This window comes from Myotis daubentonii, chromosome 11, assembly GCF_963259705.1.
Source record: "Myotis daubentonii chromosome 11, mMyoDau2.1, whole genome shotgun sequence".
Taxonomy (NCBI): Eukaryota; Metazoa; Chordata; class Mammalia; order Chiroptera; family Vespertilionidae; genus Myotis; species Myotis daubentonii.
The window spans coordinates 75,793,148-75,808,648 of NC_081850.1; positions in this window are offsets into that span (position 1 = coordinate 75,793,148).

Consider the following 15,501-nt stretch of genomic DNA (forward strand, 5'->3'; position numbering starts at 1 on the left):
TCTCTTTGTCTCCTCTCGGTCTCCCTCTCTTCCTCCCTCCCTTCCACTCTCTCTAAAAAGGAAAAAAAATCATTGGAAAAAATACCCTTGGGTGAGGATTAACAAAAGAAAAACATGTTTTTATTTTATAATCTTCTGCCACTTTCTTGTACCACTGCAAGTAGCTTGATGCAATTACAGGAAAACCACAGCTGTCCTTTGAGGGAGTGTGTGGGTTCTATAGAAACAGTAATTTATAAGCAGTATTATAGGTAAGTATATTTTATAAAAAACAGTGGCGTTTTAGACTCTAGTGATTGTGAGTTCTGATTTTTCTCATATTCCAAAATAAGAAACCAGTACTAAAGCCATTAAATGTATTTATAACTTAATAAGATACTAGTTAGTCCCCAGAGTATACTGGTCTGCCTAATGTAACAGCTAACCTTTATTAATGGAAGCTAAAGCCTGCTTCTTGAACTGCCCGTCTTGTTACTTTGGAGTCAGGATTGCTGTGATAAAATCCCACCTTTAGGGTTTGCTGAAAAGATCCTCAACTGCACGGCAGTTCACTCATGATGGAGAATGCCATATCAGTAAAAGCTGCTAAAACTCCTGCAGGATCTGACTTCATAGAAATCATAGGCTTTTAAGTGACAGCAATGACCTTGAACTAAACTAGACAGGGTTCATTTTCACCTCATTTATATAGTGTGGAATATCTTTTGTCTACTCACAATAGGAAGATAATTTTTCTTGGAGAATTTTTTTAATTGTTGTTCTATATACTTACTGGGCTCTGAACCCCCACTTAACCCACTGAACACTGTACCCACTTAAATATGTGTAAGAATTGTGATTATGGATGGAAAATAACAGCTCTAAGCAAAGGTTTCATTGCACGTTTAATGTGTGCTAAATTCTTAACTTGCATTAAGGCATTTATTCCTGATAACAGTCCTATGAGGGAGAATTTTATTTCAGGCCCCCTCCCAAAGCAGGAAAGGATGACAGCTTCCATGCTGTTGGAGAGATGTGGTTTCCCCCACCCCTACCCCTGCCTGGGCCAGCAGGGATGTCTGTGTCTGAGGGGAGGTTCGCCCAGTTGTTCCTCTCCACCTTCAGAGCATGAGCACAGCCTCCGGTGCTGGGAGCACAGGCCTGGGTGGGATTAGCCTCTGGTGCCTTTAGGTGATGGGTGACTCACCGGCAGCCCTCCGGTGGTCGCACTTTGCTCTCTTATGAGAAATACTGTTCCGTCCAGGTTCTGTTCCAGGCCTGGATCAGCTGGCCCTACTTGAATTCTTTGGGTTCAGGAAATACATGTAGAAGTTAAACCCAGGAATGGAGAGTCCAGTGGTTTGCAAACCAGTAGAGACGTTCCATCAAGACCTAACACAAGGATGGGCAGGCAAAAGGAGCACAACCCCACCCCCGTTCCCTTCAGACCAGAGAAGCTTTATTTGTTTATTTGTTTTAATATTTTTATTGATTTCAGAGAGGAAGGGAGAGGGAGAGAGAGAGAGAAACATCAAAAATGAAAGAGAATCATTGATCAGCTGCCTCCTGCACGCCCCACAGTGGGGATTAAGGCCACAACCCAGGCATGTGCCCTGACTAGAAATCAAACCATGACCTCCTGTTTCATAAGACCAGAGCAGCCTTAATTTTACATGGTACAGCCAACCACCTGCTCACTTTTTCATGGTGCTATATTTACCCGGGCCTACTGTGTTCTGCACTGTCCTAAGCCCTTTTTGTGGGTCAACCCTGCACCCTCACACCAGCCCTGCAAGGTAGGTTAGTGCTGTTCCTGTCCAGCAGGAGGGCTGACGGCAGAGCCAGGACTCAAACCCAGGCAGCCCGAGTCCTGGGCTCCACTGAGCTATATGTGCTCTCTTGCTTCCTGGTGACTTCCCTGTTCAAGGATTCAGAATGTCCAGAGGAAACCCCACACTGCCTGCTGGTGCCCTGGGTGTTAAATTTTGAACATAAATAATCTAGAGAGGGATTCTAAAGGCCAGGGGCTTATCTAGGCCCCCTGACCACTGCTCTGGTATTTATCTCCAGGGTCTTGGCACCAGCAGCACCTACTTATCTCTGGGTTGGTGGGCCCCAACCTGGCCCACCCTGTTCCTATCAGCGCCTGGGGCAGCCACTGCCTCACAATAGCCCCCAGTCCTAGTGTAATCTCCCACCGCTCGACTGCTCCAAGACCTCCTCCTTCCTAAGCAGATCTAATCCTATTACCTCCTGTGATCCACCTGACAGTCTTAACTCCTTAGCCTGGCATTGGACCCCAACCTGACATTCGCCTACTGGTTCGTTTTGGTTTGCCAATCCCCGTGTGGGCCCTGGCTGCTCTCCTTGGGCCTCACACAGATGATTCCCCTGCCTTGAATACTCATCTCTCTCATCCACTGCTCCCAGACCTTTGTCCTCCTGGAAAACTCCTGCAAAAATAATCTCTTAATGCCTTCCCTGAGCACACCTGATAGTTATTCACACCTCTCTCAGTGGCACCATTTCATTTTGAACTTAGTTTTGCTGTAGCATTTGTCACTGTATTGTAACTTCATATATATCATGCATTCTTCACACACACACACACACACACACACACACACACACACACACACACACACCCTGTGAGACAGCAATCTCCTTGGAAATAGGAATCGTGTCTCTAAGTGGCTGTTCCAGGCACAGTCCTGAACATAGTCAGTAAACACTGCTGAATTTTAAAAGAATGAATGCAAATTTTACTGTTCGGTCCTTACCCACCAATTACAGTCATGGACTGTTTGCTTCATCAAAGACCTTTAGGAAGTGCGGGCACCTAGCAATCTTAGGAAGTGCCCTCTTCCGGCTGAGTGTCACCTACGTATTGCTGAACTTGCCCGTTAGCTGAGAATTCTAAGATAAGCATACGTCCTCTTTCCTAACCTGAATGACAGATTCTATATCTGAGTAGGTGCTTAGCTGTAATACTGGATTTAGGTAAAGTCAGGCAGAAGAGGGCAGTGGGATTTATCAAATAATGATATCTACTAGAGAAAAGCCATGTCTGTCTGGCTCAGCCAACATGTCAGTAGAATAACTTAGAGTTGGCAACTTGCGTTAGTAGCAGATAAACTGAATTGCTATACTCCTTATGAAATATACTAGAGGCCCAGTGCACGAAATTCGTGCACTGGCGGAGGGAGGGTGTCCCTCAGCCCAGCCTGCGCCCTCTCACAGTCTGGGAGCCCTCAGGGGATGTCCAACTGATGAATTAGGCCCACTCCCCTAAGCCGGCAGTCGGACATCCTTAGCACTGCTGCGGAGACGGGAGAGGCTCCCGCCACCGCCACTGCGCTCACAGCCATGAGCCCGGCTTCTGGCTGAGTGGCGCTCCCCCTGTGGGAGCACACTGACCACCAGGGGGCAGCTCCTGCATTGAACATCTGTCCCCTGGTGGTCAGTGCCCATCATAGCGGCCAGTCGTTCGACCAGTAGTTCCCCCGTTCGGTTTATTTGCATGTTAGCCTTTTATCATATAGGATTAGACCAGGGGTGGGCAAACTTTTTGACTTGAGGGCCACAATGGGTTCTTAAACTGGACCGGAGGGCCGGAACAAAAGCATGGATGGAGTGTTTGTGTGAACTAATATAAATTCAAAGTAAACATCATTACATAAAAGGGTACGGTCTCTTTTTTTTTGTTTGTTTTATTCATTTCAAACGGGCCGAAGCCGGCCCGCGGGCCGTAAGCTTGCCCGCGGCTGGATTAGACCTATAGTGAAGAAAAGTGACTCTTTTTGTTGTTGTTAATTTCTTCTAGAAGCTGGTTGGGGTCCACCAACCCAGAGATAAGCAGGTGCTGCTGGTGCCAAGACCCTGAGATAAATTCCAGAGCAGTGGTCAAGGGGCTCAGATAAGCCCTTGGCCTTTGGAACCCCTCTCTAGCTTGTTCTAGAAGACGTCATATTTTCAGTGACATTTTGGCACAATCTAAAACAGATGGCTACATGTTATTTGGTGTTTCATCTGATACTAAAATTTGTGGCAATTGATTAAGGACCAAAAGTTGCTTTGGACGGCATTCAAACAGTGATTGATCTGAGCCTTAGGAAACAGTAGAATGTTGTAGTGGGCAAACAGAACCTGGGCGAGACAACTGGGGGGACTGCATGCAACAGCAACAGTTTGTTTCTCGTGCCCGCTCTGAGGGAGCACGGTGTGTGGCTTTTTTGACCATCTGAAATAGAAAGGGCAGCGTGAGCTTGTGGCTCACACAGGCGACTCTGCCAAGAAGGTGTTAGCGGTTCTGCTGGAAGTGGTTTCAGAAGCATCTTAGGGCAAATGTTTCTACTTTTCAAGTAGAAGGATCATTTTCAAATATTAGAAAATTTTGCAGAACCTCCTCCCCCCGCCCCCCAAAAAAGAAAAAACAACATGACAATAGTTGACCAAGAAAAATTCAAAATCACAAAATACTATTATGGATTCAGTAATGCTTAAATGCATTATATTTATTCTTCAAAAAGTATATAGTTGAAAAGTATTAGTGCACACATGTGTGGAAATCTTAAAAAGTAGCTTTATATCCCCTGGCCCATTCATTCTCTCATTTATTTACCGACTATTTATTGACCACCAGCTCTGGCCCTGGGCTGGTGATTGGCTGTCTTCAGAGGTAGTGAAAAACACTTCTGTTCGGGATAGGTCCTTTGCTGTCTGTGTCATATAAGTAGCTAAACCTTATGAATCTAGACCTGTAAATAAGATTTAACCGCCGAAACCGGTTTGGCTCAGTGGATAGAGCGTTGGCCTGCGGACTGGGGGGTCCCAGGTTCGATTCCGGTCAAGGGCATGTGCCTGGGTTGCGGGCACATCCCCAGTGGGAGATGTGCAGGAGGCAGCTGATCGATGTTTCTCTCTCGTCGATGTTTCTAACTTTCTATCTCTCTCCCTTCCTCTCTGTGAAAAATCAATAAAATATATTTAAAAATATATATATATATATACATTTAAAAAAAAAAAAAGATTTAACCATCAGCTTTAAGAGAACACTTCTCAAACAGACCTAACTGTGGTTGGTAATCAGGACATTCTTAGCTGTGAATGTGATCTAAGCCACTGAGCTTAATTCACCTGTAGGCCATGACCCAAGTTACAGCCATTTCCTGTAATAGCTATAGAGCTACCCTTACCTGCTCTCCTGGGTTTTCTGTTAATCATCACTGCCATTCTGAGGGTAAAAGGGGGTGAAACTTCCCCATCAATGGTTCCTATTTCTGCCTCCGAGGATTTTCCCACTCCCCTTTTTTGAGTAGAACCCTTTTCTTGTCATTCGTCCATAGTTCAGGACGTTGAATTCACAAGGACACAATAGAAACTATAGAACAAATCAGTAACAGGCCCTCAAAGAGCGTATTATCTAGTAGACAGAGTCATGCTTTTTTAAAAAAAAGTAAGTCCTGGTCAATGTGGCTCAGTTGGTTGGGTGTCGTCCTGTGCAGCAAAAAGTTGCTGGTTCGATTCCCAGTCAGGACACATGTAGGAACCAACCAATGAATGCATACATAAATGGAACAACAAATTGATGTTTCTCTCTCTCAAATCAATAAGTAAAAATTTTAAAAAATACTAAATGTAAACCCTGGCTGGGTGGCTCAATTGGTTGGAGAATTATCCCATGCACCGAAAAGATTGCGGGTTTGATTCCCAATCCGGGCACATACCTAGGTTGCAGGTTTGATCTCCAGTCAGGGTGTGTACGGAAGCAACTGATTGATACTTCTCTCTCACATCGATGTTTCTCTCTCGCTTTCTCCCTCCTCTCTAAAATCAATAAAAACATACCATATCCTTGGGCGAGGACTCTAAAAAAGAAGTAAGAGCCTAACAGTACGTGCTGTTCTACATGCTGAGGAGAGGCAATAAATAACACAAAAATCCCTGCTCTCCTGGAGATCACATGCTAGAAGCAGATAAGACTGGGCCTGCTCTGATGCTAACAAGAAGCACCACAGACTCGCACAGGGTGGCGAGGGGCATGTGGAAGCCTTCTAGTGTGTGAGCATCTGAGCAGGGCCCAGGTTAGCATCTGACCTTTGAAACTTTGGGTTAAGAAGAGGCAAACCTTACCCAGAAGAAAAGTATTAAGAAAAGCCTGGAGGTGGGGAAATATGTAAGGAGCTGTGGGAATACAGTAGGAAAGTGTATACAGCTTGGGGGCCAAGTTGTTACTATGGTAACGGATGTCAACTACTGAGCGTTTACTGCACGCTGGACTCTGCTACATTCTTTACATATGATATCTCTAGATCTTTACTACATCCTGGCTGGGAAGGTAAGGAAAAACTAAGGCTCAGAGAGGTTAAGTGGCAGAGCCGGAATTCCAAACTAGGTCATCTGACGCTGAACCCCAGGCGCGTGACAATTACGCTGTGGTGCTGCCCCAGGTCACGTAGGGCCACACATCCCAGACTGAAGAGTGTGGACGTGATTTCACAGGCGATAATCAGAGCGGTCGGGAAGATTAACCCGATAGAATGAAATGACCCAAGACATGTTGTTTGTGCTGCATTCCCTACATGGGCTGAGTGACAAATACTAGGCTTGCCAGTGTGGTTCCCTGGGTGTGGACCATGCCTGGAGGGAGGAGCTGCCATGAGCCCAGGTAGGCCAAGTTCAAAGTCGGTGATGTACTAGACCAGGGGTGGGCAAACTTTTTGACTCGAGGGCCACAATGGGTTCTTAAACTGGACCGGAGGGCCGGAACAAAAGCATGGATGGAGTGTTTGTGTGAACTAATATAAATTCAAAGTAAACATCATTACATAAAAGGGTACGGTCTTTTTTTTTTTTTAGTTTTATTCATTTCAGATGGGCCGGATCCGGCCCGCGGGCCGTAGTTTGCCCACGGCTGGACTCGGGCAATACTAAAAACTCCTGGTAGCCTAATAGAGGGGTTGTTAGCCCAGGTACAGTAGTCTGAGAACAAGAACTGCAGGCGCTCCTTCTAAACTTGATTTTCTTCAATGGGATTTTTGCCTCTGGCACGCGTGCATGCCAGCCAAATTCCAACTAGCAGTTCCTTTCATGTAAGTCAAAACTTGTTCCACTAATGTCCTCAAAAAGGGTACTGCTCACCCTCTTCTCTCCATGAAGGTCATGACAGAGGGCAGCGGGCAGGGAATCTCAAGAACCCCACCCCCACACACTCAGTTGAGTGCAGTTCTTTAAAGGCTTGGAGGTGGCTGTCACCGCCCCATCCTCATTATCTCTTACCTACATTGCTGAGCCAGCCTGGTGACCCTCATCCTGCACACCTCCGTCAACCTCACTCCTCAGCATGTCACCAAGCTGCTCTGAAACCTCCAGGGGGTCCCCAAATCCTACCAAATAGGCCCAGACCCTTTAGGCTTAGGCGTCCTTTCCTTTTATTCTCACTGTTTCTCTCTTCCATCACTTCTCTCCAGCCCAATCCCATATTCCTTGAACCTGCCCTCAACTTCCCTATACCCATGAGCATTACTGATGTTCCCTCTGCGGAAGGTGCCCACTTTGTCCTCCTCCTGCCAGAATCCTGTCCCTTAGTCCTGCCCAAAATAAAGTCCATTTCTAAAGCCAACTCCTCTCAGAAGCTTTCGCTGCTCTTCCCATCTCAGTGTCACGTGTCCTTCGGGAGCCCCGTGGAGCTGAGGCAGTGTCACTCATGCAGGCATCATCTGTGTGTACATCGCTAAGCTCTGTGAGGACCAGAGGGTGGAAAGGCCTGTTGTGTCTGTGTTCATTACACATCTGTGTTCCTTATAGCACGCAGCCTGACATCCCACAGGTTGTTCAGCTGAAGTCAGAACGGTCTCCCACAGTCCTTAGGAAGGCTTGGGCTTGGCAGGGGAAAGGTGAGAGCTGAAAATGTATGTTCCATTATTGGTTGTAGTCCCTCTTGTGAATTCAGTCACCCAGCAAATGTAGATTTATGGTGTAAACAGCCACCCAGGAACTGCTGTAGGAATTACTGGGTATTGAAAGTCCGCTCTGTCGCACTCAAGTTGCTCTCCCCTTCGGGACTGAAATGTGCCGACTCACTGGGAGGGCCCTGCTGCACCCCCACCGTCCTGTGCGCAGCTGTCACAGCCTGGTGCGTGCCATCAGCAACTGAGAGCTGGTCTCAAACCACATCATATACAAGTCACACCCTGGCCGACTTTAAAAAGTGTCTTCTAATTCTCTGAGTAGTCTTATCAGTCAGAAGTGGCCCCTTTCAGAAATCCAGACCCCAAAGAGCCCCTGCCTTGGGCAGGATGAATGTCACCGTGGCTTTCTGCAGAATACCTGGGCGGCAGCTTGTCCTGTGATCAGAGTAGCGCTCGGGGTGAAACTAGGCAAGATGGAAGGGCAGCGAGGAATCTGCTGTTGGGAGCCCCTCCCCAGATATGACTCTTACCTGCTCCAGGGGAAATTGTGAGATGTTCTTAAAAGGTTTTCTCCCGTCAGCAGCTGTGCTTGCTAGCAGCCACCGTCGGAGGTCATGAGACAGAGCTTGTGCCCTGGGTGAGAGTCCCTCCCCTGCTCACGAGGAAAGGAAAGCTTTCTCTGGATAGAATCGAATGACCCCTGTGGACACAAGAAAGCTGGGCAGGGTACGCTATTCCTTTGTCTCTCTTAGAGTTAGTTTAAACTTAAAGAAATTTACACAGAGCCTTGCATGGTCACTGTGTGATTCAGCCCTGGGCCCCAGGAGCTCCTGCTGGCCACGTGCACTTGCTTTTTTGTAACTGGAGTATGACCAGGCATAAAAGAGCACAGATTACAAATGTGCAGTTCAATGAATTTTCACAAAATGAACATACCAGTGTCACCAGTACCCAGATAATAAAGATGGGGCTCAAAATTGCCCCCATTCCTCTTTCCAAGAGGAACCTGTCCTGACTAGTAGCACCATAGATCAGTTTTGCCCGTCTTTGAACTTGACATAAACGGGGTCATACAGTGCATGCCCTTGTGTCTGTCTGCTTTCGCTCAATGTTATGGTTTCTAGGCTTCCTCCATGTTGTTGTGTGTGATTGTAGCTCCCCGTGCTCGATTTTAATTCACTTGCTCTTTAAATGGGACGGTCCCCCAAATTGCAGCTAAACTCCAGCAGAGTACCAGCCTCCACAGCAGACCGCCGCGGAGCCGAGTGAGCTGCCCGTGTATCCCCTCATCCTGCTAGAAGCAGCATTCCCACCTGCAGGAGTGAGACACAGCAAGGGAAACGGTGGGTGCTAGGGGAGATTCCTCAGCCAACAATACAGCTGGAATTCTATTGCGTAAGGAAAGGGCCTTGCTTGTCGGTTTGCCTCCAATTCTTTCTGCTGAGTTTCTAGGTTTCCTGAAACTGTCTTTGTGGCTTTAGAATTCAAGGTGGCCTTTCTGCTGAGGATGTTTAACTGGAGAGAGACCTAGAGGCTGAAGTCTCAGCAAAACTTAAGGAAGTGCTCCACACATTTTATTGAAAGGAATGTTCGAGGTGACCATGGACTCACCCGTGGGGAGAGGATAATGGCAGTTACACACTGCCCTTAGCACCTGGGACGTTGCTGTTGTTCATTCTTAGAGGCAAACCGCCTGTGTCTCAGCTCTGTGGAGAGGCAGTTGGCAGCAGTTTCGAGAGGAGGTTGGAGTGAGGACCGGGGAGGGCTGGCCTGGCAGGGGTGGGTCTTCCTGCAGGCAGGGCGGCTGGAGCGCTGCCCCCTCAGGAGGCTCCGTGAGTCTCTAGTCCCTGGTTCTGAGCCATCTCATGGTAGTGGAGCCAACTGGAGCCTGACTGCTTCTAGTCCTTTCTTTGTTCCTTGTTTTATTTTATTTTTTTATTTTTATTTTTTTTATGTCTCTCTCCTCCCTTCTTCTCTGAAATCAATAAAAATATATATATTTTTTAAAAAAACACACGAAACCTTTTGCTACTCATGGTTGTCTCTTAGATGTTCTTTGGTTTAATGTCAGGGTGGGGGAACCTCTGTTCTGCCAGGGGTCATTTGGATATGTGTAACACCATTCGTGGGCCATACAAAATTCTCAACTTAAAAATTAGCCTGCTGTATTTGGTCAAACCCCTAATGAACCCCCCCACCCCACCCCCAATGCCTTAGCAGCGCCAGACCAAGTGATTTCTGGGCCTTCTATAGCCAGCGGGCCGGATAGGATGTTCCCCGCGTTTCCTGCCTGACAGAGCTCCTGGGGGTGGAGAGTACAGCACAGTGTTTCCAAGTCTAACATCTCTAAAGCCAGTCTACTTTCCTCAGTGTCTCGGGAAAGCTCTTTATCTTTGCCTCTGTCTTTTGGTTTGTTTTTTTAATCTCTAACGGGCAGGTGATGCCCACTTCAGCAGCCACCCCACACACACACCCTTTATCTGCAGTGCCACTTCCTGCCGTTTTTCTGTTCCTTGTTTTAAAACATTTATTGAGCACTTGCCTTGTGCCCAGCTTCGTGCTGTGCACAGGGACCACAGTAAGGAACAAGAGTCAAGTCACAGGAAGCCCTGACAACAGGAAGTGCTGGTGACTTCTAAGAATTGTGAGAGAGCTAGATAAGGTCCCTGTGTCAGGCTGCTTAACCCTGACCGACGAGTCCGCGAATGCCCAGGGCTCAGTGCGACGGCTCCCGGGTAGCTGGCCGGCCGGGAGAGAGAAACCTCCTGGTTTTGTGAAATTATCATACCTGAGGCCCTTGGAAAAGTGCCTCACAGTCATGATCTCATCGCACTCCTCCCAACAGCCCTTCGGGATGGGAGCGCTTCTTATCATCTCCACTTTACCGACGAGGAAGCCAAAGTGCAGAAGGTTAAGCATCTGAACTTTGTTCAGTGAGCTCTGACCATGGACGCTGCTCTCCGTTTGTCGCCTGACCGGAAGTTCAGCCTCCCCTGGACAGACTTCAGGGCTGGAAGGTCTGCCCAAGAAGCCAGAGCTGATGAGCATGTCTAACTCTGTCAAAACCCTGGGAGCTCAAGGACAAAGACGCAAGCAGAAGCTCAAGGGAAGAGGGGAGTGGTAGAGGTTCCCCCCTTGTCTGAATGTCTCGGGAGAACACGGGGAAGGGGGGGCCAAGTTAAAAAATAAGTGTTACAGTGTCGATTGTCCGCCGAGGCAGGCTTCCCAGTTGGGAAGTAAGGAAGGTGCTCTGGTTCCAGCCAGGAGAAGGGTCCATGCCGAGACACTGAGGCTCTCTTAGCACAGAGGGGCACCCTAGACTAGCGTAGCCTGGGCGCCCGGGTGTTCTGAAAGGCTGCTTGTTTTCAGAGAGGAGAAAAACAGTGCCTTCCAAACCAGGGCACTAGGAATACAGAAAGGGCCCAGATACCCGCGTCTTCTGGAGTCCTGACTGACAAGAAAGGCATCATCCCCTTTGAACGGAGGCTGTTCTCCAGGCAATGAGGGTGGGGGCAAGGAGGGAGGCGGCAGATCAGTTGAAGAGTTTTTCTCAGTAAATGGCCAGAGGCAAAGATTCCATGGAGTTAAGCCCCCTGATGAAAGGGAAGCCAGAATGACAGTGTGGGGTGGGGGGAGGGAAGGGAGAGAGAAAGCCAGGTGCACACTGCGCTGTCCTCACATCCTTCCATCAGCTCAGTGCCTCACGTGTTAACAGCTCAGCTCCTATGGCTTCAGCACCCTCCAAGTGCCAGGCTCTGAAAACCACTTCACCTGTTATCCCATAGGATTCTCATAACAACCATCCGGGGCAGGCACTATGACCAAGCCCGTTTTATGAGAAAACCGAGGTTCATGGCTTTTACCATGTGGCCCAATCTTGGAAATGCAGTGAAAGAATGTCTAGTAATGGTGGGAGCAATGCCAGCCCAACTCTGGGCCAGAGATGGTGGACAGGACGACAGCGCTGAGACCAGGGACAAAGGGGACACAGGAGCTAGGGAGGAGCAGATCCTGGAGGAACCCAGCAGAAGAGCACTGATCAGAGCGGGCAGGTACACAGGGCTCAGGCAAACCCCGGCTCGGTGTCAGCAGGGAGGAAGATTAAAGTCAGGAAGGCCGGTGCCATGAGCCCCTCCTCACCCTGCAGCTGTGAGCATCCTCGTGTTTGATAGAGCAGGACGGTATGTTCAGAACTCTCCCCTTCCCCAGTCCCTGTTTATTTTGCCATAGCCCTTCTCCCCGTCTTACATGGTGTATGTTTTGTAGTTTATGCCTCTCTTTCCCTAATAGCACGTACAGTTCAGAAGGCACAGACTTCTTTTTTTCCTGTCCATGTCTATATCCCCAGCACCTAGAGCAATGTTCGGCACTTAATTAGCACTCAATAAATATGTGTTAAGTGAATAAAAATGCAGCCATACTATCATGACAGCGGTCTCTCAAGCACTGTGTGCTTGCTGCCCAGCAGGTCTTACCTCCCCTGTCGGGACCCCCTCAGTCACTGTTGTCTACTGTGTGAACAAGCAACGTGAGATGCACAAGGTTTCTAGGAAGCAGGATCGAAAAATCAGCTTCTGAGCACTTCCCCATGCCCAGCAGTAGTCCAAACAGCAAAGGTCATGCTGGCAGTTCCCAAATGTTTACACTGGTCAAAACGCATTATGGCCCGGCCAGTGTGGCTCAGTTGTTGAGCATCGACCCATGAATCAGGAAGTCATGGTTCGATTCCCAGTCAGGGCACATGCCCAGGTTGTAGGCTCGATCCCCAATAGGGGGTGTGCAGCCCGATCGATGATTCTCTCTTATTATTGATGTTTCTATCTCTCTGTCCCATTCCCTTTCTCTCTCTGAAATCAATAAAAACATATTTTTTTTAAAAAACTCATTATGCCTTATTACATAAAGTTGATTAAAAGAAAAAGAAACAGCCCAGCTGGCATGGCTCAGTGGCTGAGCATCGACCTATGAATGGTTCAGTTCCTGGTCAGGGCACATGCCAGGGTTGCAGGTTCAATCCCCAGTAGGGGGCATGCAGAAGGCAGCCGATCAATGATTTTCTCTCATCATTGATGTTTCTCTTTCTCTCTCCCTCTCCCTTCCTCTCTAAAATAAATTTAAAAAATATTTTTAAAAAAGAAAAGAAAAATAAATAAAGATAGATTCTGCTCCTTCCTCCACAACGCCTGGGACCATCCCACAGGGCTCTGTTCCCAAAGGGCTCCCCTCTGTTCCGATTCTCTTGTGAGGAGGGAAGGACTAAAGGACAAGCAGAAGGACAAAAAGGGATTAAAGAGACACCTCCTCTTCAGATCCTCATATTTGAAATCTTAGTGAGGCTTTCAAACAATCAGATGCCATGACTTAATTTTAAACATCTCTCAGCTCAAGAAAGAGCTGAAGTCATCTCTAAAGTCAAACGAACTATTTGCTCTAGAAAAATTTACTTAGAGGGAAAGGTTCCATCTCCCCAGGCACCTTTTTTAAAGAGTCTTGGTCATAAAGTCATCCTGCAAAGCCCTCTGACTTCTGCAGGAAGGCGAGCAATGTTTCTGGTCCGTCCGATGTTTGACGGACAGGATGGCTTTACATTAAACACATGTGGCGGCGTGAATGCCCTTCCCGTGCAGTGTGCGCCCTCCATTGAAATCCACGCCGTGCCCGGCAGGTTTATGCCTGGTTTGTAACACGGAGAGCACAGTCACCTTTTTAAACCAGGCGAGGTCTTTGCAGATGTCTTCACTTTACTGACTGGAGTCAGACATTTGCCTGTGAGAAAATATCCAACTTAAGACATAGCCTTCAAGAGTGACATTGATTCTGAGATATACTCTGGATTTACCGACTGTGTTTGGGGGCAAAAAAACACAACCAGCCCTGACCGGTTTGGCTCAGTGGATAGAGCGTCGGCCTGCGGACTGAAGGGCCCCAGTTTCGATTCCAGTCAAGGGCATGTACCTTGGTTGCAGGCACATCCCCAGTAGCAGGTGTGCAGGAGGCAGCTGATCGATGTTTCTAACTCTATTCCCCTCACTTCCTCTCTGTAAAAAATCAATAAAATATATTTTAAAAAAACACAAACAGATTAAATATAGTCATTGATTGTAAGATGTTTTCTGATCCCAGGAATGTTTAAATGGGAACAGGAATACATCCTTTATTTCAAAAGGAAATTCAGTAATATCAGGTCCCATTTTCAGATGAGTAAGAAAAAGTAAAAATATTAAGTGGTCACCCAAAGCAACTCTAAGGACTTCTCCATCCTCTTAACCAGAATACAACACCGCCTACCACAGTATGTGGAAGGGCGAGTATGAAACTTGGCAATCAATGGCTTTGATGAATATAGGATCACAAAAAAAGTGGTCCTGTCTGTATTCATATGCCCTCTCCTGGAGTGTGGCCACCCTTTCTGACCAGTAGGTGTGTCCTTTGCAAGAGCTGGCATAGAGAGGCCCCATACAAAGTCCTGAAAACCTTATTTTTCCAATGAGAACTCCTTACACATCTGGAAGGCCTTTCTCCTCTCACCTGTCGTCCTTATGGATCAAGGGAAGCTAAAGATAGGGGCTGGTCAAGACCAGGTGGCCATTTATCAGAAGGGGATCGGGTGGTGAGGCATGATGAAGGTAAAAGGGGAAGACAAATGGGGGTTCATTCTCTCAGTTCATTTATTCATTCTTTGTTTCACTCAGCAAATACTTATTGCTGCCCATTCAGTACCAGGTTCTCCGCAGGGTGCCGAGGTAATTAAACAGGCCCTGCCCTCAAGGAACTCAGAAGCAAAAACAGGCAACCACTCATTATCTATTAATTCAACTAATTTTTATTGAGTACCAAGCATTGGAGAAACAGCCAGACAGAAGTCAGACAAGGTCTCATCCTCACAGACTTTACAAGCTAGTGGTGGGGGACACAGATATTAAACTCATAACTGTACAAGTAAGTAATTCCCACTGTGGTTAATACAAAGGAGAAGTAGAGAGTGCCAGCCGTCAGTTACAGGGGTAGTGTAGTAGGATCAGCAGGGAACCAGGAGAGGGCAGATCAGGAAGAAAATGAAGGCAGGGAGGACGCCAGAGGCAGCATCTGGGCCCGGTGGGGGTCAGCAGGGCGCAGGCCCATCCAGAAGCTGCACAGGTGAGACAGGGGAGAGGAGAGAGCAAGCCATTTCTCCAGGAAGTGAGAAAAGGCCTCATGGAAAACGGTGGGGGCTCTCAAAGCCATTCTTTCTCTTTTGCTTTCTTGCTGACCAAGAATAATAATAATAATTACTAGTTTATAATCCTCACCTGAGGATATCTTTTCCTTTTTTTTTTTTAGAGAGAGAATGAGGTGGGGCAAGGGAGAGGGAGAGAAACATTGATGTGAGACACACCAAATTGGCTGCCTTCTGCTTGTGCTGGGATTGTTAACATAAAAACATTAAAACCTGTAAAGAATTTTTGTGAGTTTATTTGAGCCAAACTGTTGACAATTTCCAGGAAGTAGAATCTCAAGGGATTGGGATAATGCTCTGGAGAATGGCAGGCTTGTTTGGTTTTTTTTTTTTTTTTTTAACTTTTTTTATACATTTCAATCAAAGGAGGAGACGTAGGTGGGTTACAGATATCCA